Source organism: Acomys minous, assembly GCF_964271855.1.
Source record: "Acomys minous genome assembly, chromosome: 10".
Classification (NCBI taxonomy): Eukaryota; Metazoa; Chordata; class Mammalia; order Rodentia; family Muridae; genus Acomys; species Acomys minous.
This window is the reverse complement of record NC_140491.1, coordinates 53,973,205-53,995,230: the sequence shown is the minus strand read 5'-3', so window position 1 is coordinate 53,995,230 and position 22,026 is coordinate 53,973,205.

Sequence of the window (22,026 nt, the reverse complement as noted above, 5' to 3'; positions counted from 1 at the left end):
CATATCTTCAGAAGGCCACACTGGTCATCAACTGTATGGAGTTCCTTTTGCCTGCCACTCACAGTGCTGAGATAGCATTATTTTCTATTTTTCTTTATACACAAAATCAAGCTATCTTGTTTTTCCTGTAATACGGAAGAGATTTCTGAGGCAAAGGTTAACCACATGGCATGTTTTAACAGGTAACACAAAACGAACATGCCAAAATTGTGTTAACTGAGTCTATTTTTATTAAACCTTTCTCCCCAGTGTTATGAAATTATTCTATCATGTTCTTTCAAGCTTCACCATTGTTTCTCTGTCTATTACGTGATTAATCATCAAGTAAAGGAGAAAATTAACTAATTCCAGTTTTTAATTTTGAAGGAAGGAAAACTCTTTAGCCAAGCTATCCTTGCTTAATTTTTAAATTTATTTTTAAAGATTCATGTTTTGTTTATAATTTGTGCACATGTGTGTAAATATGTGCACACATGAATGCAGGCACCCACGGGGTCCAGAAGAGGAGGCAAACTCATTGCAGGAGCTGACGTAACACGTAGTTGTGAAATGCCTAGTACTGAATTCAGATTTTCTGCATGAACACTATATTCTTCTAACCTCTAAGCTATGTTCAGTGCCAGCACATACTCAGAACTCTTAAAAATTGTGTATATATGCTTGTATATGTTTCTGGGGGGGTACGTGCACAAGTGCATTGCTTATGGAGTCTTGAGAAGATGTCAGCTTTCAAAGAACTAGAGGTATTAGTGGGTTTTGAGCAACGTGGCATGGATGTTAAGAACCAAACTTGGATCTTCTGTAAGACTAGTACAGGGCACCATCGATACCAGCTGATCTGGACCATGGGGACCTGCACAAACTGTTGCAGCAACCAAGGACCCCCTGTTCACACGTAGCCAACGGACAACTCATTCTCCACGGTTGTGGGGAGAGGGGGGACTGTGTCTGACATGAACTCTAGTGTCTCCAATTTGACCACTTCCTGTTGGTGAAGAGGCCCTGGGGGCACACAGAGGAAGAGGAAACAGGCTATCTGGATGAGACCTGATAGGCTGTGGTCATGTGGTGGGGGAGGAGGTCTCCTTCTGTCAGAGGTCTAGGGGAAGGGAATAGGATGGAAGAGGGAAAGAAGGGGGTGGGAATGGGAAGATAAAAGCAAAAGGATAACAATTGCAATATAATCTGAATAAATTATAACAAAAAGAAGAGGAGTACATGCTCTTAACCTCTGGCCCCATCCTTTTTGCCCCTTAATTTCTAATTTCAGACTTCTACTGTCAGAGAATTGGGCTAGTGATTGCTCTGAAGTTTGTGAGAAACTCTTGTGAGTTAGTATATTGTTCCATGCCTAAAATATGTCAGTGGGACCTGAAAACCTAGATTTTTATGTTTAGTGGGTATCACCAATCATATCTAATGGGAGTATAATTCTACTTCCATTGCGAGAACATATATTTAGTCTTTTTAATTGTTACTCAAGTTCTGGTAGTGTCACTTAATTTTTGCTGACTTTATTTGTTTTTCAGAGCAATGTGTTAAAGTTTTTACTTCTGACTGCAGATTTTGTTACTTTCTGCTTCCATTTCTATAAATTTTGTTCAACATATATTTTAGAATTCAAATGAGCACATATATTTTAAAAAATAGATTTTTAGATGCACAAAGTTTCATGACAATTGAATCTTGTTGGTGAAATATATCATTAATGTACATACTTCATTATATCTAAATATTTCTTTTTAATTGTTGTCTCATTAATATTCAAATATTTTCATATGTATATAAATATATATATATATATTTTAGTAGTTTGCCCTGGGTTATTTCTTTTGTGGTGATTTACTTACAATAACATTGACCTTGGTTATCACCATTTCTTTCAGTCCGCCAGGAGAGCTGACATTTTCAAAGATAAATTTATCCATTCACATGTAGTGCATTAGTATTACAATGGCACCCTTTGTATCTCAGCAGACTGTTTCCCTCTTTTTTTCTGTTCACTTTTAAAAAATTTGTGTTTTAATGTATTATTTTGTCTTTTTATGAAATGATGATTTTTACTTTTTGCCCTGGTGGCTTCAAAGTTGGCAGTTCTAATCCTCAGCGTTTGTCACCAAACATTTAAGCCATATTTTAAGCTTTGCTTTTCTACTAATATCTACAGTTAATTATCACTCATGTCACCCCTTACCTCCCATCAGGACAAAACATTTGTAGGCTCTTATTTCTTTTTATGGCTTTCAGAGACCACCACCTCCTTACTTCCCGGTTTATCCCTCATGGGCTAATGTGCTGTGATCTTAAATCTCCGGTGTCTGTCGTGGCCTTCTTTCCTCGGCACACTGTTGCATTTTGTTGATTGCGTACACGAGTCCTTCCTTCACAAAAGTCGCTGGCCTCTTGGAAAAGCTTGCAGTTGGCTGTCCCACCTGAATGTCACCTTGGCTCATTACCCTTGAGCTCTTCAGGTGTTTTCGCACTGTTTCTCTGTGTGTCTGAAGAGAAATCTGGGGGAGAATCTGCCTTTCACCATTTCTGTAGATTTTCGTCTCTCCTCCTTTCCTGCCCAGAAGCGTTTAGGATATTTAGATCAATACCAAGGAAACTTTGGAAATACATATTCTGCCAGGCTCTCTCTAGATCTCTGCCTTAATTCATTAATGCAAGTGAATAATTACTGAGTCCCTCCAAAGGCATTTTTCCTTCAGCTTAGGAAAGAAAAAATGCTTTTAAAATGTTGTCTTCTATTTTTCTTCTCTTGCTATTAATTACGTCTCAAACTCCTGGGATTTATTTTGTACTACATGGAAGAGCTTCATGGAGGGTCTGAGTCTGCAGTGTAATCACTGAAGAAGCTCAACTCTCGGTTTGACACAGGGCCTCCCACTCAGAAAGGGTTAAGGTAAGCTTGCTCACCCAGTGTTCCTCAGAGGACTTTGCTATGAAAAAAAATCAGTTTTAACGATGATAGCGGCCCACATTCCGGAGTCTGTCCCAGACTCTGTGACAATCTTTAGGTGCAGTGTCCTAGAAGAGACGGTTTCTCTGGCACGCAAAAATGTGGAGATGAGCACTCCTTTCCTCCAGGTAACGGATGAGCATGGTGCTCATGTGATCCCAAAGAGAGGCCAAGCCGGGTGCTGAATCCAGCAGCTAACCTGTTACTCATGCCCATGATGCGGGGCATGAGTGTGCATATACAACTCTGCTTAGGTCACCATCAACACAAAATGTCACAGTGTTAAAACACATTGGAGAGGACACAACTGTTAAAGTTTGAAAGTTTGAAAAGCATCACCCACAGCGTCAGGTATTTGGCTCTGTCTGGAGAAATGATACCTTGCTGGGTGGAGTACGTCACTGAGGGCAGCCTTTGAGCGCTCATAGCTTCATCCCACTCCCCGTCTGCTCCTTCTGCTTCGTGTTTCTGAGGGTCTCTAAACTTCTTTTCCAGCTACCTGCTACCATGCATATGGAACAGTAAGCACACAACAAATAACATGCCCTAACCGAAAGCAGTGAATGGAAGAAGGATAAACTAATACAGTAGAAAAATAGCTAAAGCAATGGTCTATCCGTTTTAAAGCTCCATTCTTATAAATAAAAAACACCCAACCTCGGAATTACACATGCTTATGGTTAGTAATCAGATAAGTGATGGGTTTGTGTGTCGCATCTAGGGCTTTGGATTGTGACCTCTAGGTAGGGCAAATTTTGCCCTGCAAGATAATGTAGGTCGTACTCCTTGGACCTTTTAAATATGGCCTTATGCCGCTAAATGGACTTTGTCAATGGGGTTAAGTTGGTGATCTTGAGATGGGGCAAGTATTATGTGCTATCCAGATGAGCTCTAAAGACAATCAAAAGTGTCCTTGTGGAAGAAGAAAGGGAACAGCTTTCTACAGATTTCATAAAGAATTAGTATGATGATAGAAGCAAGACGCTGCGCTGCTGGCTTTGACGAAGGAAAAGACCTGAAGCCAAGGAAGGAGAGGAAAGTCCAGCTTTAGAACCTGGAGAAAGAAAGGAAATATATTCTCTTCGAGCCTAAAGTGGGGTCATGCCCCGGTGTCTGTTTTGGACTTGGCCCTGTGATACCGATTTTGGCAGTTTTAAACTTTCCACGAAAGAAAAAAAAAAAAAGAACGTGTGCTGCTTCACACATTAAGTTTTGAGATAGTTTATTACAACAACCGCTGGGAACCGATATGGACACGAGTTAGAGCTGTCTTCCAATCCTCCCAGCTCTCTTCCCCAGCCCCGCATTTCTCCCTTGCTCATTGAAGTTAACAGTGGACAAGTTACTTGCTCTGGCCAATAAGTGAGCAGAGGTGACAGGCATTGGTCTTAAGCAGCAACACAGCCAGTCCAGGCAGATTCCCCATGTGAACAGCAGTGAAAGATATTGGTCTTAAGTGGCAATACTGCTGGTCCACTCATGTTCCTCACGTGAACAGAAGGGACTGGCATTGGTCTTGAGTGGCAGCACTGAGGGTCCACCCACAGGTCCTTACATTCCCTGTTTCCTGCGGTAAGGTGGCACCTCACCCACCTTGCCCCTTGGTGACTATGATGAACAGAGACCCTGGCAACCTTTACTGGACAAATCAGGAATGAGAAGTTGTCCTCTATTGTGTGTATAAGGGAACCGAGATTTGGGGACCGTTTGTTACCTAAGCATAACATATCCTAACAAAAACAGATTATTACAAAATGTATGCCCATACCACAGAGCCAAGATATCACTTCCATGTGTATCTGAACACTCTTACAATCTTTCACTAAAGTGCTAAGATCACTCTAATCCTCTATAAATCTGAGCAGGCTTTTGGTTATTACTGTAAAATTGTTGACCGAATGGCAGAAGTATTGAAACTGAATATAAACCATCTCAGGCTCCTCCTCTCATTCTTCCATAGAAGACTGTTTGTTGGTCTTCATTTCAGAAATTCTTCCTACCCTATATGGAGATGAGGGATGTAGCATTGGTCCTGTGCTGATTTTGATGGAGAGGGAGGTAATTAGCATTCAGACATCAGTATCCGCTTTTCACAAGCCACCTAAACGTACGTGGCCCCGACACAGCCTTGAGATGAAGAGTTACCGTTGTCACCAACTCACTTCTTTTACCTGGGTCAGATATGTTTTTTCCTTGGCTCCCTCGCACAGCAACGGCAGCTCTTGCCTCTTGCCTCCAGCTGTGCACATGCATGGTAGATCAGCATTTTCGTTTTCTTTAGAAAGCATAAAAGAGCAAAGCCGAGCCTTCTGCAGCTAGCCTGTGTATCTACTGCAACCCAGACCTCCAAAGAACGTTCTCCACTGTGTACCTGCTCTGCTATGGGCCCCATCAGGCTATGTTTTGTGAGGCCTCCTCTCTCCTGCAGCTGTGATCTCACGTGACCTTACGAAGCCAGGGAAGATGTCAAAAGCAAGAAGCAACACGTTAGCAGAATGCTGTTTCAAATTAAAGTCGCCTTTGTTGGTGAGGAAATCTGCTAAAAGCTGTTATTTGAAATATCTGTAGATAGTTTGGATCTGTGAATAATTGCTATCTGCATATCTCAAATCTCTTCGAGTTTCCTGCTAGACATATCTGCACGAGGTTATAAATAGCGAGGCAATGTCGCCCACTGTATAATATAGTCTCTCTGCCTTTACAACTCATCATGAACTTCTATGTAATTTATTTTTTATTGAAGAATTCCAATTAATGGCTTCCTGGTGATTTTAAAGCCTCAAATTATCAGTCTCTGAAAACAAAGCAGAGAACATAATTATCATAAACCGAGAATTTTTCATTTTGAAGCTTATCTGTTTGTGCTAAGTATCTTGTCTGTAAGTAATTAGTGCCTTTATTTTTTTTTCAGTAAAAATAATGACCATTCTATGCTACACATCCAAATTTTGTTAACTGCTAGATGTACTGGGTGTATTATATTTGAATGGACCACCTTGGACTAGTTTTAAAGTATTTCATCAAATGATAATAGCAACAACAAAATACATCTGTTTGTCAGAATAAATTATGTGGCATGTATTTTAAAACCTATTATATCCCTTTGCTTCCTTTCTAAGAATAAAAGCTTCAGAAAAATATGTACTTGCCATTTATTACCAGGGCTGCATCACAAGAAAAGACTCATTTTATCTTCCATTTATAATTCTTAACTGCTAATCAAATTGATCAGCCAATAGCTTGGTTCTAGAGGGTCTTTTTTAGGGATATTTCAAAATGTTTTGCTAGAGATAAAACAAAATTCAGTGAAATTAAAACCATTTAAATAACAATGTCAGCCAGGCATTGCTTTAAATTCGGAGAGCTTTCCCTGATTGGGGGCGGGGGAGAGGGGAGGGAGGGGGGCGGGGGTTGGGGGATGCAGGGTAGCAGTCTTCTCATGAATACAACAGGAAGTGCTTTCATTCTGAGCATCACCTGGCTGTCCTCAGGCCAAGGCTGTTGCAGAACAGTTCTCCCCCTCTCCTAGAAGCTGAATCTAAACTTGACACTAGGAGCAATTCTTTTCCTCTGTGAAAATATAGCTTTCAACACATTGAGCAAATGTTCATTTAAAAATTTAAACTACAGAAATACACCAGGTACGTATTTGCTTTACAGCTATAAGGAGTTCACTTTCTAATGTTTAATTTCCACATACTTTTCAGTAAAGAAAAAATATATGGGAGTTTGTGTGTGTCATGAGATTTTTTTTTTAACAAGAAAAACAATGATTGGCTCCTATATGTTTTGTTTATTTATTGAATTCTTCCCCATTATATGGATTATCTTTTCACATTTTAGGTAGCTACATATTTTATAACAGAGCTGTCTATACCATAATTTTAACTGTTTCATTTTGCTGCACATTTAGGAAGGGAGTCTACACTCAAATCATGGATATGAAAATTTTACACTTCTTTGTTGATGTTATAAACATGCTGATGGGGTCAGAGGGTCATCAGCAGTTAAGGACATGGCTTGCTCCTCAGGATGACTGGAGTTAGGTTACCAGCACCCACATCATTGTCACTCAACTGCCTGTAACTCCAGTTCCACACAGTTCAGTAATTTCTCCCAGCCTCTGGGGGCAACCTCATACACACACGGCAGACACACTCACAAAGATGCACACGCATACACACAAAGAAAACAAAATCTTAAAAACCCCCCAGGTGAATGGAAAGTCTAGCAGAGCACATTTCTGTATCGCTGGCTGAGTGAACCGTTCTGCTTACACTGTGACCTTGGTGAGGAATGTCATACCACTGCTTACGTCTGTGCCATCTTCATAACGAAGAGTGCACATTGTTAGATTTGTTCAAGTATCTTTGACAGATTTAGAGTTCAAAATGCTTAATTAGCTCATACTGAGCATATATGCTACTTATCTGTGTTTGCTTTTTTACGTTTGGGAAACAGAATTAGGAGTTTTTCCTCATCTCTATCCATCAATTTATAATACTACCTGTGTCTTACCATTAATAATTGCAAAATGATTGCTTGACTGTTTGCTATTCAACATTATTTATACCATTAACATACGTGTCTTGATTTTTATTGATATGTGCATGGACGCTTTGCCTGCATGTATCTTTTCTTACTACACATATGTCCAGCAACTGTGGAGAACAGAGCAGAGTGTCAGATCTCCTGGAGTTGGAGTTACACATGATTGTGAGCTACTGTGTAGGTGCTAGGAACTAAACTCAGGTCCTCTGAAAATACAGCCAGGATTCTTCCGTGCGGAGCCATCTCCCCAGCCCCAAGTGCTTTAATATTATATGGGTAGTTTTCATATCCTTTGACATCTATAATAATTTTTATACTTAGAAAATATTAAATGAATAAATATCTGTTTCTATGTATTTTAAGTGGCTCTACTTATTGACTTATTACTTGAAATTAATAATGATTATTCATAGCATCAAGGAAGAAGTAGTGTTCTTCATTTCAATTTCCGAATTATAAAGCTATTTTCCTAAGATTGTTCATAACTGTGTGGGCATGTGTGTCATGCTTCCAGCTCCATGCACTGGAATCTGGACCTCAGCCACCTGCTCAGCTCCACATGCCCGTATTGACATGCTTTTGAACAGTTTAGCTGAGAAGAACATACCATTGTCAACACAGAAATGCCATCTCCTTTACAAAATCTCTTGTTACTTATAGTTTCTTTCCAAAATGAACTGTATGCTTGTTTTGACATATTAAGTAAGATATCCTCTTCTTTTAGGACTATGCTAAATAAACATCATTGATAACTACTGATCCCTTCGTAATAATTAGCCTTCCCTTTTAGGGACACACTATATAGAGTTTTGCATTGTTGGATGCCCTCGGTAAAGTTTTATGGTTTAATTCAAATCATTTCCCCTTTATTAATCTCTCTTTAGAGTTACCAATATCTAGTGAATCTCTATCCTATAAAATTGTCACAATATTTTCTTTGAAGACTAAAGCATTACCTTGTGGGCACAAATGCTCTATCTACCAATCATAGCTTTGTGATCGTGAAGATCTTTAGCATCACATAGACTTGGCTTCTCCTTCTTCTCCTCCTCCTCCTCCTCCTTCTTCTTTCTTCTTCGTCTTCCTCTTCTTTCTTTTCCACTTCTTTTTCTATAGTATTTGGGCCAGCAAGATGGTTCAGCAGGTAAAAGTGCTTGCCAGAAGCAGATGGTAGAGGGAAAGAAAAAACTCCTACAAGTTGCCCTCTGACATCCACATATGTGTGGAAACCATGTGTCCACATGCATACACACACACACAATGCACACACACATAAACACACAGAGACACACATACATGCAGACACATAAATAAATGTTTTTAAATATAGTGTAGCAATTATGTTGACAATAATATTATAGAAAATAATTGAGATTAATTCACAAATTCAAAGTGGCATATTAAACACATTAAGCCTAATAAACATGAATGAACACTATCTCTGTGTATCAAACAAAGACTCCATTAACACACAGGCAAAGATGGAAGCCCACAAAAATAAGGAACCAGCATGACTCGTGAGTTTTGAGACCGATTCAAATAAAAGAAACCTTAAAGCAACAACTGCTGGTTGTGATGGAGGAATGTTTGTTTGGGGCTCCCGAGTCTGATCTGGAAGCCATCCCTGCACATCTGGAGGACTGCAATACTGCAAAGGGGCTTGATGTGACCAGAGCCCGGCATGGTCCCCAAGCCATAAGGAGGTTTTTCCTATAAACACTAACAGTAACAACCCTGAAGCAGAAGAGGAAATTCAGAGGAGTATTTGTAGCACCAGAGAATAAATTAAGCTCATCCTATGCTCAAATATAGACATCGTTTACTCCCATAAATAAAACGAGAAATTAAAGAAATTATCCAAATAATTCTTATTATCTTGCTATAAAAGCAGCCCGGCAGTTGGCCTGCAGTGATGTGCATATACTTAGATATTGAGCCCTGGCGCCCGCCCTAGCTGGATAATAGTTTCCATGCTCCACTCCGCTGTTCACACAGACCCAGGCACAGTGCCTTAAAAAAAAACCCGAGGACTAACTTTAGCCACTGGCCCTGGTTTCAATAAAGGCTCGTTTTAATAGAAACATTGTGTTTCTCTTCCAAGTCCTCTACCATTGTTAGGCAGCTTGCCAGCTGAAGGCAGAAGAGAATTCTCGCACATTGTCCCCAAATTCCAGGCAGATCACAAAAATACACTGTCCCAGGATGTATTCCTTTTAAGAAATACTGCTTATTCAAGGCTTGCTTTTCTTGTTTGCCTTCCCCCTTCGCTTTCGCAAACACTTTTCCTCTTCACATCACACTATAACGTTGCCATCTGTCTCAACACGCACACACACACACACACACACACACATGCTCACGCACACATGTGAGTGCATGCACACACTCACAAACACTCACATACATGCACACATGTACATGCATGCACACACTCACAAACACACATGCACACTCACACATGCATGCATGTATGCACACACTCCTGTGCACATACACACACATGGCATGCATACAGGCACATACATGCACACACATGCATGCACACATGCATGCGCACGCGCGCGCACACACACAAGCAAAAGGCACTCAGGATGAGTATAGGGAAGAAAAAGTTGGATGCCAATGGGCTCTTTAAGGATATGATTTCTCTAACCCAGAGCCTCTGCTGACTGTGCTCCTGTCTGGCTATACTGGGGAAAAAAGAAATAAAAAATAAAACACACACACACAGACACACACACACATGCAAACATGCACACATGCGCGCGCGCGAGCACACACACACACACACACACATCTTGTTTGCCATTCCCTTCCCAGGGGGTCACTTGGTATCCACCCTCCTATGATAAGGGCTAGTCTATAATTAAATTGCATACTAGGAAAAATAAAGCCCAGGTAGAAAAAAAATCTTTCCTGAAGACCACAGGTTAATTGAGACAGTCCATGTGTGCAACTCAGTTAGATCCACCTGAGTCAGAAGTGGCAGGGACACATGCTAAACCGCATCTCTTTAGAACAAAAACTTGGGGACATGACATCATCCATGCTCAAACCATCCAGGCACTACCAACTGCTGACGAACTGTGCGGCTTCACCCCGCCCAGCAAAACAAGGCTTGCCCTGCCTCCCTCATACCTCCCCCACCAGCTGTCAGTGTTCCTGTGCCTTGTGCCACTACCCAGCTCCTCAAGTCCTCATTCACAGGAGGAACATCCTTCCTCCGTAGTGTCGGAGAAGCCATCGCTGTCTGTGCCTTAAACGCAAGACCCAGGGCACCACGTATCAATGGTCTATTACATCTTAGTGTTACCATTATTTAAGCAGCCTCTGCGTTTAGCTCGCTTAGTTGTCTTACTAGCTAAGTCTGGCTCCTTCCAGCACAGTGGAGCTGTGCTGGCACCGCGAACATCCACAAAGTAAGTGTGTGGTGGCTAAGTTGGGTTCTACCCCCCTTGTACTGAGAATGGTGGGTGACAATAGGGTGGCTACGAAGTCATTGCAGTGACTTAAAGGAGCCTGTGCCGTTATAGTCAAGATCATGAAAGGACCTGAACAGCCTTATGCTCTTGCAAGTAGGCCCAGCCCAACCACAGTCACCCAACCCCTACCTAGTATTTAGCATCTTGCTTTGTGTCAGGAAGACAAGAAAATATCCCATTCACGTGGAAACAACACACATCCGTACCCAGTCCATCTGATTCCACTTAAGTGCTGGTAAAGGACATTTTGTTTGGGCACCTGGTAGAGTATAGTCAATTGTGCTGTTTGTTAGAAAAGTCTAAATCTAGCAATGACCCAGATAGAACGCTCCTTTGCTTTTCAATGTCTATGTGCACTTGTGCACACGGGCATGCGAGCGCGCACACACACACACACGAGCACACTGACTTTCAGAATTATCTACTACAGAAAATTTCCCATTGCTCTTCTGAGGACCTGAAGAGCAAGATGTTAAGCTTCATGATTTGACTTGGCAAATAAGTTCAAATAGAAGCCTCTGATGACCCCAGGGCAGGGGAGGACTGCCTTCAGCGCCATTACTGGCAGCGGGAAGCCCCTCACCACTCACTGCCAGCCAATTCTTTAAAAGAGAAGCCAATGGGTGTGGCGTAGGGTTGTGGAGAGCTGCTTGCTGATGGGAGACACAGGTGATGGGAAAGGAGAGTTATAAGGTGTGGTCCCATGCAGAAAGCAGGCAGGAGAGGCCGTGCTGGCTACAGGGGCCACGACAAAGGGGTGGAAAGAGTAGGTTAACATTTACAGTCGTGGTAAAGGATGCCTTAGTTAACCTTTTATGAATTTGCTCCTCGGTGCTGGCTAGGAACCCTTGTTAGTGTTCAGTACTAACCACACATTCGACAGAGAGTGCAATAGGAGAGCTGTTCAGCTACGAATCAAAATATATAACTTGTGAAATTAAACTTGTTCCCCTCTGCTCTGCACCATGCTCTATTTAGAAGAGTGTAAGTGATGTGTAGGTGCAAACACAAGCATGAGATGCATGAGGAGACACAGTAAGCAGTGCCCGGTTCCCTACGTGCCATACACAGACTAGGCTCCTTACCACAAGGCTTGCTTCTTGTGTGACAGATGCCGATGTTTAAAAAGGACAGCATGCCAGGCACTTTATGTAAGTGCTTCTCTTTGTCTGATGATATCCCAAGAGACTTCTGAAAGAAGGAAGGAAGGAAGGAAGGAAGGAAGGAAGGAAGGAAGGAAGGAAGGGCGGGACATAAATTTGGACAGTGGAACAATATAAAGAGGACCGGTTCGTCATGTTTGTTCAAAAATAAGCCAGGAGGCCAGGCATGAGGTGAGAGCTCAACTTCATCCAACCTACAAACGTGACCCTCTTTACCACACATGACCCAGCTATGAACAGTCAGCCACAGCATAGACAGAGCATCCCAGCAAGCCTTTTTATAAGCATCAACTGCAACAACTCACATGGCAGAAGAAGAGAGCAAAGAGTCTATACTTAGAAGGCCAGCAGCATTCTCCCAAGGAAAAAAATGACCATGAACTATTACAAGGAGAAGGAAGGAAATCTGTTATTTCCCTACCAATCCTAGAGTGCAGTATTTAAATATTTAATATTTAAATAGTAAGATTTATAACACTGGAATTAAAATGTACATTATCATGTCTGTTTGGGGTATGGTCAGCAAAGGCTTCCAAAAGTATTGCTCCCTCCAAGTTTCTCCCTGCAGAAGCTATGTGTTACCCACAGGTTGGTGAGCCGCATGTATTCGGTAGGTCCTCCTGAAGACCACCTCTTGGTGTAGAACAGGGACTGAACTACAGAGCCAGGGTCTCCATAGATTTCTAATGGTTGCTCTTTGCAATTTAGTAATGTCAGGGCATGGGAGGAAGATGACAGGCCATAAGCAGATCCTCTAGGAAAGCCAGTCTAAACAAGGCTCTAAGAAAAGTCACTGAAAATGTCAGCCTGGCTAACGGAGAAAGTCCAGGGAGCAGCAAAGACATGACACATGCTTTTTCATCTCTTCACTCTGACGGGGTCTGCTCCTATAATCTTTTTTAAAGTTAGTGGAGAAAGGGCTACTGCGTGGATGTTTGCAGAGGTCTCTCAACAGTCTCTGGGAGGAACTGTAAAGCCCAGGTACTATTTCAGAGGAAACAGACAGAACAAAACAGACAGAAAACAAGCCACAGCAGACCTTGGTCTAAATAGTTTCTCCTGGCCTTTCTGAAATCCGTTACAGGCGAGGGTTATTTGAAGCAGAGAGGAGAAAAGTGTGTGTGTGTGTGTGTGTGTGTGTGTGTGTGTGTGTGTGTGTGTGTGTGTGTGTGTGTACATGAGTGCATGTGTGTATTGCTACAACTTGGACTCTGGCCCAAACATTTTAATAGGTACAGCACAAGGAGAGAAAAGGGGGGAATTAAAAAGAAAAAAAAACTATTTAGCTAAGCAATTTAAAAATTCTTTGTAAAAAAAAATAATAAAAAGGACTTTAACAAAATTGCAGCTGTAGCAGGTCTGCGCGGGTAACTTAGTGAAATACTCTGTGGATGGCTGCAAACCTCTAATGGAAAGTTGTGTAAGTGGCTGAGGCCAAAGTAGGCATTAATTACAATGAAGAATCAGTTTAGAGTAGGCCACAACTAAATTGGAAGCTGGTCCTCTAGGTAAAACAAAGAAAGTGAACAGCAGCCTCAGATTTGATTACATGGCAATACAAGAAAAATGTGCTGTATGGTGTCCATTATTAAAGCTGCTGTGGGGCCCTGTGCTGGGTGCCTCGGGGATTTTAATAAAAAATTAGTAATAGGTCCACTGCCCGGGCTCACTGTGGCTTTTTGGAGTATTTGTGGGTTCAGGGCTGGTCCTGCAGTGCAAATTAAGTCATTTCAGACAAGCAGCCCACAGAAAGTGTTATGTGATAGCAAAGTTCAAATACAGCACATTTGTTCTAGGACATAGCCCCTCACTGGAGGCTGATTTAGACTTTCAAAGAAAGAATCAAATTTATCCAGAGGAGGAAGAAGGAACAAAAAGCAAGAAAAAAAAAAAAAAAGAAAGAAAGAAAGAAAGAAAAGGAAAGGAAACACACACAGAAATAACAACTAATTGTTACTGTATACTTTGATACTTGTCCTGATACATAAACCATAAAATATGTCAAAGAGTGGGCTAATGGCAAAGAAAGCTACTGGGCTGCGATTTTTGTGCTTAGCAGTGTTAACTCTATAACTTTTTATATTGATAAAATGATATATTAATAATATTATCTTTATGACAGATGTCACCACTGGGTCTGTAATATGACTGTGTGTATCTGAGCCGTGAAATCTTAGCAAAAGTTCACCCTGATTAAGAAATCAAGCCTGTAAATACACATCCTCTCAAAGATGAAAATGTCGGGCGGGGAGGGGGGGGGGAATGTTTCCAATGCAAGCCGTGGAGGGAGGCTATTTCCCACCTTCTCCTAAGTGGGCCACAGACACGAACTCATCTGGTATTGATACAAGACACAGTTCCCGCTTTGTCTTTACCAACAGCACATGATGTAGTTAAGTCCTGCCTAGTGATGTGCAGATTCAGTATCCCATGGATGCTTGGGCCGGGGATGCTTTAGACCTTGGTTACAAAAATGACGAGGGGGAAAAAGACAGAACAGGGGTGTCTGCCTGGGTTAGCACAGATAAGGGAGCATGTTACAGATCAGAAGAAAAATGTGTTTATATAAGGAATGAAAACATTTCTGTTGTAACCACTTATTAAAGTTTAGTAAATAGAGAAATCCCAACTCAAGTGCAGCAGGAACATCCTTTGCCTAGGATCAAACGACATCCGGTTGCAGAGTCCACCAAATCTACTGGCAGAAGGCATGGCTGATGACTTCAAGAAGCCCAGAGAGGTCCCTGTCGACCCTATCTCATCCCTTTACCCACTGTACAGTACCTAAAGTCGCCCGAGTCACTGCTATTGAAAGGTGATCATCTGCTAAGGTTTAAATGAACTTCTCAAAAGCCAGTCCAACGGTCACTGTGATGGCCTAAGAGGCAGGGACTTTACAAGCCGACTGGTTTATCAGAGCTTCTCTCTCATGGGTGAGATCCTTGCTAATGAAAGTGTCTGCAGAGGGGAGTCCGCTCTTCTTTGCCCCTCTGCTTTCATCCCCGTGAGGATGCAGCGAGAGACCTTTGTCAGACACTGCCACCTTGAACTTGGACTTCTAGCTTTTCGCAGTATGAAAAACAGACCAATGCTCTCAATAAATCACCAAGTTGATAGTATTCTCGTAGAAGGTAAAAACTATTATGGTGCTGTTCTTCCCATGAACAACAATAGGGAAGGAACAGTGAGATAATTTGGGTAGGATACTGGTCCACACAGACTGAACAACAGTCTTATCAAAGCCACACCTACCCAGGATGAACTTCTCCTAGCCCCAACCTTCTCTAAGGAACAACTGAAAACAGAAGGGGATGCAAAAGACACTCATCGTGGAAATGTCACTTTAATTCCAGACTGTGGCCTGACTTAGGGCCAGAAAAAAAAATGTCTCCTGGGCATTCTCAAGGCATCAGACACTATTCACACTGTTGTGGAATAAGTGAAAAACACATCTCCTTTTTTTTTTTTTAATCCCCAGATTCCTAGTGGCCAAAGACTCATAAACTTTGTTTGTTTAGTTGTTGGAAAGGTAGAAGCAAACAAAATGAAGATTTGTCCAGAGAGAATTAAAGTATCCTCAGTACAGAAAGCAGGAGAGTCTGCTTTTAGCTCAAGCACACAAAGACCTGATACTACTGACATTTGTTCAGAATTATCAACTGGAAGACACTAACAGGTGCCTTTAGATCTTCCAGCACCTGGGTTGGGGGTGATCATATCATCGTCCTTTCTTATTACATTTTTAAAACTATCTAGTGGCAAGGACTAATGCTCTCCACTCTAGCTATGACACCAGCGGCAAAAACCGATGACACTATCATCTTGTACTGAAAACGCATTACATCATCTGAAATATTTTCAAAGTAGGGTACTCGGTTTTTCAGAAGTTGCATGATGACCTTGATAAGGGTATTTCAGAGGCATCTCTTGTCCAATCAATAGCAAGCTACTGGCTATGATATATATATGTATGTATATATATATGCATATATAGGAACCTAAGAATAAAAACCTCAAAATGGAAAAAAATCACATATTGAGATTTGAAGCAACGATAGACTACTTCTGTTTATACATGTATTTTTGTAGAGTATTTTTAAAACTCACCCTTGCAAAGTTGAAATGTTTCCATATTTCATTATCAACAGATAACCTCACAAAAGTAAAAGTTTCCAAAAGAGACACTTTCTCCCAGTGATTATTGCTTCTTCCTAGATCTGTGCCATATGCACAAAACCTCCAAGCAGGAGCCTAATTAAGCCCATAAGCCCTCAGTAGCTAAATAGTAAGTATATGGATTTCCAAACATATTTATGTAAAAGAATGAACATATTAAAACTTGAATTCGTTGAATCAATCCCTGGCTCTAGGTGAGTATGAGGAATAATATAGTTCCTACTCAAATGGAAAAAAAAAAGAAAATCTTCTTTTTTTATCTTTAATTTTTGTTTTTTGGTTTTTCGATACAGAGTTTCTCTTGTAGTCTAGCTGTCCTGAACTTGCTTTGTAGACCAGGCTGGCCTTGAACTCACAGAGATCTGACTGCCTCTGCCTCCTGAATGCTGAGATTACAGACGCTTAATCTAACATCTTTATGCAAGGAACTCTAATTTGTAAGCCTCAAAGTCAGAGTATTTTGGGGTCCACATTACTTCCTCCTACCCTGTGATTTGTAAGGGCTTTACTTTTGCTAACTTTGACCTTTTTCTTTAAAAAATAAAATAAAATAAAACACAAAGGCCTGTCCACAAAAAAAAATAAATAAAAGAAAAGAAAAAGAAAAAAGAAAAAAGACATCATGTGGAAAGAGATAGAGAATTTCTAAGTCCTAGTATCCTCAATTAGCCTAATAGGAGAGACATGGGGCTGGTCTTATGGCTTACAATTTACAAATGAGTCCTAATTACTCATGATAGTCCCAGTACATGGTAGGCAACAATAATTTGTTGACAGATTGATAGCCATGGCTGTGATGCCTAATAACGATCACTAAAGATGAAAAGATGTCCATCCCAGTGTGCAGGGGCCACAAAGCATAAGGAAAGGAAAGGAACTTTTCATGTCAAGTTTCCTGTTTAATACATCAGTCTTTAAAGTAGGCACACAAGAAGCATGCATGGGTGTGTGCGTGTCTGCCTGCATGTGTGTGTGTGTGTGTGTGTGAGAGAGAGAGAGAGAGAGAGAGAGAGTTGATGTGTGAGTGGGGGTGTATATGTTAGTGTGTATGCGAGTGTATGTGTGAGTGTGTGTGAGTTGGTATGTGAGTGGGGGTGTGTATGTGAGTGTGTATGCGAGTGTATGTGTGAGTGTGTGTGTGAGTGGGTATGAGTGGGTGTGTGAGTGGGTGTATGTGAGTGTATGTGTGTGTGTGCACGTGTGCATGTGTGTGTGTGTGTGTGTGTGTGTGTGTGTGTGTGTGTGTGTGTGTGTTTAGCCTTAGATTGGTCTTTAGGAACAAAATATAGTCCCTCTCTACAGACTGCATCTACTAGATGCATGTACTAGCTCACATGCCCTAATGACTGACCACCATGAAGGTAAATCAGACAGGAGCTGAAGATGAAGAAAGTGATCCAGAAGCCATGGAAGGGTGCTGCTTACTGGACTGCCCCCCATGCCTTCCTCATCCCACATCCTTAGTGCACCGAGGACCACAGCCCTGGGGCAGCACTATCACAGAGACCTGGCCTCATCCACATGAGTCATTAATCAAGAAAATGCCCCAATGTCTTGCCCATAGGGCAGAATTGTGGAAGCATTTTCTCAACTGAGGTTTCCTCTTCCCGAATGACTCTAACTTGTGTCAAGTTGACAAGTTACTAGCCACCAAAATTGCACCTTTGACACAGAAACACACCACTCTTCAACTAAAACCTTTTCTTTCTCATTTGTTCCCAAGATGGCATATTAACACAAGCATATGAAACACCTCAACTTTTAAAAACAGTCTTTAAAATTGTAAATACTTTAAAAGTTCAGGAGATAGATTGGAATCTGGAACCATTACTCTTGAGTGGAGTTACTATTTTGTCTTCTAAACCACTAAAAAAAGTGATAACAAAGGACAAAGATGTAAGTAAAGCTTGGGAAAAAAATGAAACAAGCTCTACGTTATAAAATAGATACTAAACAGAAAACAGCTGGAACCAAGCAACCAGGTTTTCCTGGCCTTTGTGCACAGCTTATATTATTAGATTTTCCTCCAAGCCCAATAAAATGAGCAAGGTTTCAAAACAAAGAAGCAACAAGACATAAGAAGAAAGTTAATTGTTTGTGTTCCCTCACAAAAATCAGAGGAAGATGTTTCACTAAGGCAATAACACTGGGACTGTCAGGAGTTTTAAGCAAATGATAAAATATCAGGAAAAATGGAAAGATTATCTTGCCATAAAAAAAACAAGGTTCTTTTGGGAACTTTAAATCTCAGCCGAGATAAAAAATAATTTGTAATCAGTTCATGACATAACAAGACTTTTCAGTAATAGCAGAAAGGAGACAAGAATGTTTCTGCCGAATAGGACCTGGAACGGGACAAAGTCAACAACAAATGACAGTGTGACATAACTGAAATGCTTGACTGTTGTGTCCAGAGCAAAAGGGGGAGCAATGATTATAAAATGGAAGATAAGAAGGAATGCGAAGCGAGGAACATGTGTATAAGGTGCAAAGTGCACATGTGTGTACATGTGTGTACATGTGTGTGTTTAGATTATAAGCGTGGGCATTCGGAACACAAACATATTCAAGTTTACTTCCATAAAGAAAGCATACATTAAGTAATTTTTTTACAGTAATAAAATAATACATTTTGGAATTTCTCTTTCAAATTCTGAGTCACTTGTTTTCATAAAGGAATTAATTAGTTGGCAGTGAGTGATGGTGGTGTTGGTGAAAAGCCAGAACCTCACATGCCTTCTAACCGTGGCTGCCCATGGTTTGCTGATCTACATTCTATACCTCAGAGCTCACTCTATTCCCCTCTGTCCTTTTGGGGAGCCTTGGACTGTGCACCCATTCCAGTGACTGTCCTCAGACGTCTCCTTTGAGAAGCACGCCCAGGGACTCAGGAACAAGAGGAATGCAGCGGCAGAACACAGCCCCTTCTTATGGAAATAATTATATGGCAGATTCCACTTGGTTTTAGGAACCAGTCTATGAGATGGGGAGGGAAATACCCCTTCGTGGGCAGGAGAAGCCCTGCAAATGGATTTGGGAATCTTGCTGAACCCAGCTAAGGTAGCCAAGCCCACAGACCAAATCCCAATTAAGTCTACTCTCAGAGTTGTAAAGAGCAGATAGTGTGGTTCCTTCGAAAAAAAAAAAAAAAGAGACTACTGCTTACACCATGTCAGTAAAGGCTGCACATTCAGTTGCATGTAGTTCTTCGTCTTGGGTTGGGACCCCTAAGATTTCCTTTTTGCACATTAGCATGTCTGTTGGTGTCATCCTTGTTCTGGTCTCGTTAAGCAGCACACAAGACTTCCTGAGTGTGGCTTCTCTGATAGTTCTAGGAGATGGAAATCCACAGCAAAGCTCCTAGTCCCCTCTGCTAAGTCTCTGTCTGCCATTTCTGCTATGCGCCTGGCTCAAGTGCAGGAGTTTTGCTGTATCAGTTGGGGCTGGACACCACACGGTCTCCTGCTCTCTACATTTGGACGGGGTATGGTTTTCTGTAATGGTCTCCATCTATTGCAAGGATGCATTTCTTTGATGCGGGGTGAGATCTATGAAGATTGAGGGTGGGAGAAATAGCCTTCCAGGGGAAAGAGCTTCCAAATTGGCTACTGAATACCAAGTGGCTGGCAAATGTGGAAAGCTCTTTGCAAAATCATTCATCAGTAATTAATTTTCTCTGTGTATCATTAGGGGATGTGTCCCCATAGTCTATATATTTGAATGTTTGGTTCCCCCAGTGGGTGGGACTATTTGGGAAGGATTAGGAGGTGTGACCTCATTAGAAAAAGTATGTCACTGGGGATGGACTTTGAAACATCAGTGTAATTCCCAGTGGTTCCCCACCCACCCACCCCCCTTCTCTCTCTCCCCCCTCTCTCTCTCTCTGCCTTGTGGTTATGGATCCGTTGTTCCTTCACCACCATCATGGATTCTAACTCTATAAAACCATAAGTTAAATTAAATGCTTCATTTTATAAGTTGCCTTGGTCATGGTGCTTTATCACAGCAATGGAGAATTAACCAAGACCAAGTTAAACCAAGACCTGTGATTCTCATTACCACAACTTACATTGGTTTCTCCCATTCCTGGGCCTGTGAGATTTTTCTTGAAGATTCCCCAGAGGTGGCTGTTATTCAAGTTGTGGCTGGAGCCCAGTAACAAGCACAGGACATCAGGACAAATGCTGCAGCTCTGGTCATACTCCTGCGGTGAAGGCTTTCAACCATGCCTAGACTCTTCCACGCACACAGTGCTTGGCATCCCTCAGTAACGCCCAATCTTGTGCTGGCGTGGAGCAGACCTAGGGGGTCTGAGGTAACACCCAGTTCCCATCCTGTTTTCCCTCAATTATGCAGAAAGATCAAGAGACCTTCATGGACTTGAAAAGAACATTGTTCTTTTTTTAATTTTTAATTGATATATTTACTTTATATCCCAATCATAGTCACTTCCCTTTTCTCTTCCCAGTCCCACTTGCCATTCTCTTCCCCTTATCCCTTCTTCTGAGAAAAGGGGAGTTCCCCACACCAACACACCACAGCACCGCAAGTCTCATGAAGACTGAGTTCATTCTCATCCACTGAGGCCAGGCAAAGGAGCATCATTAGGGGTAAGTGATTGAAAGCAGCAACAGAGTCCATGTCCTAGACAGCACCTGCTCAATTTACTAGGGGACCCACAAGAAGATCAAGTTTTCCATCAGTTACATATGTGTAGGGGGCGGGGCTAGGTCCAGTGCTTCCATCTCTGTAAGCTCCCATGGGCCCAGGTTAGTTGACTGTTGGTCTTCTTGCCATGTTCTTGTCCCCTCTGGGTCCCTCTATTCTCCTCTCCCACTCTTCAACAGGACTCTCCCTGGGCTACATCTAATACTTGGCAAGGAGTCTCAGCATCTGATCTGATCAACTGCTGAGTGGAGCCTATCAGAGAAAAGTTAAGCTAGGCTCCTGTCTGTAAACATAGCAGAGCATGTTAATCTCCTGTCAGGGGTTGGCTCTCTCCCATGGGATGGGTCTCAGCCTGACATTCCCTGAACCTCTGCTCTGTCTTTATCTCTGCACATCTTGTAGGCAGGGTAAATTTGGGGTAGAGGGTTTTGTGGGTGAATTGGTGCTCCCCTCCCACCACTGTAAGTCCTGCCTGGCTCGAAAGTGGCCTCCAGAGTCTCTGTGCCCCCTGCTGCTAGGAGGCTCAGCAAGTATCATGCCCGTGTTCCTGCTGGAGACTACCCTGTTGTAGGTTCCTAGCTTTCCTCAGAGATGCCCCTGCCTCAGTTTCCCTTTCCTCTCCAAGCCCTCTCCCCTCCCCTCCTCACTCCTTCCACAGATTTCCCCAACCTCATTTCCTTCCCTCCACACACTCCCACCCCGTTCCCTTTCTTCACCCACTTCCACTGTCTATTCTATTTCCCCCTCTGAGTGGGATTAAAGGGGGCCTCCGTTGTGCCCTCCTTCTTACTTAGTTTCTTTAGGTCTGTGAATTGTAGTATGGTTACCCTGTAATATATAAGTGAGTACATTCAGTTGAGGGACACCAAGGTTGTTTCCAGTTTCTCGCTATTAATATTATGAATAAAGCTGCTATGAACATAGTTGAGCAAATGTCCTTGCAGTAGGGTGGAGCATCTTTTGGGTATATGCCCAGGAGTGGTACAGCTCAGTCTTGAGGTAGCCCTACTCCCAGTTTTCTAAG